Source organism: Carlito syrichta, unplaced genomic scaffold, assembly GCF_000164805.1.
Source record: "Carlito syrichta isolate Samal-C Ts95f unplaced genomic scaffold, Tarsius_syrichta-2.0.1 Scaffold142960, whole genome shotgun sequence".
Taxonomy (NCBI): Eukaryota; Metazoa; Chordata; class Mammalia; order Primates; family Tarsiidae; genus Carlito; species Carlito syrichta.
In genome coordinates this window covers 56,697-57,394 of record NW_007087056.1, presented here as the reverse complement: position 1 = coordinate 57,394, position 698 = coordinate 56,697, and the positions used below count along the sequence as shown (strand labels likewise).

At 57.6% G+C, this 698-nt stretch overlaps 1 protein-coding gene across 3 annotated transcripts in view; it reads left to right on the top strand.

Moving 5' to 3' along the window:
• Positions 1-698, top strand: part of THBS3 (thrombospondin 3) — an 11,983-nt gene that overhangs the window by 5,966 nt on the left and 5,319 nt on the right. The window lies entirely within an intron of this gene.

Sequence of the window (698 nt, the reverse complement as noted above, 5' to 3'; positions counted from 1 at the left end):
GGAGGGGAGGTGGGGCTCGCAGGCTGTTGCCTAGGTAACGGGAACTCGGGCGCCCCTCTGCTTCATCCGGGTCACGGCCCGTCCGCGAGTACCCACAGTGTTCCACAGTTTAGTCCTTGGCTCCCGGCCTGCCCCCTGGTCTTCTACTCCGGCCCCTGATGTCCCTTTCCTCTTTCTTGATCTCTTCACTCCGACCTCACAGACCACTGCGTTAGACTCTCCTTTCAGCTCCCATCGGACGCTTCCAGACTAAGTTTTCCTAGGAATGAGGGAAAATGGAGGAACAGGCACGTGTCAGAGGACCCTCATCCTAATAAAGAGCACTTGCTCCGCTAGAGCAGCAAACTTCATGCCATGTGGGCATCCCTGGGCGCTATAGCAAGCTAGTTTCGGCCACTCCCTTAGCATCCTTTCCTCCAGCTGTGGAATAAGGTCTCCACGGTCTGGCATTGCCCCTGCCAGGGGTTCTTGCCTTCCCGAACCATGGCTTCCAGAAAACAGTAGCATTCGGTAGTGCTGTGAGACCCCCAACAATGAGATGATAGGGGAGAGGGGGGCATCTGGGGGAGAGGACCAATACAGACGGGTAAGAGGCAGGGAGGCCTCCAGGACTCTTTCTCAGTGCTCCTGGTTTCCAGAGCTGGTGATCCCTCCAGGGTGATTGGCAGCTCTTTGTTTCAGCCCCCCCTCACCCGCCT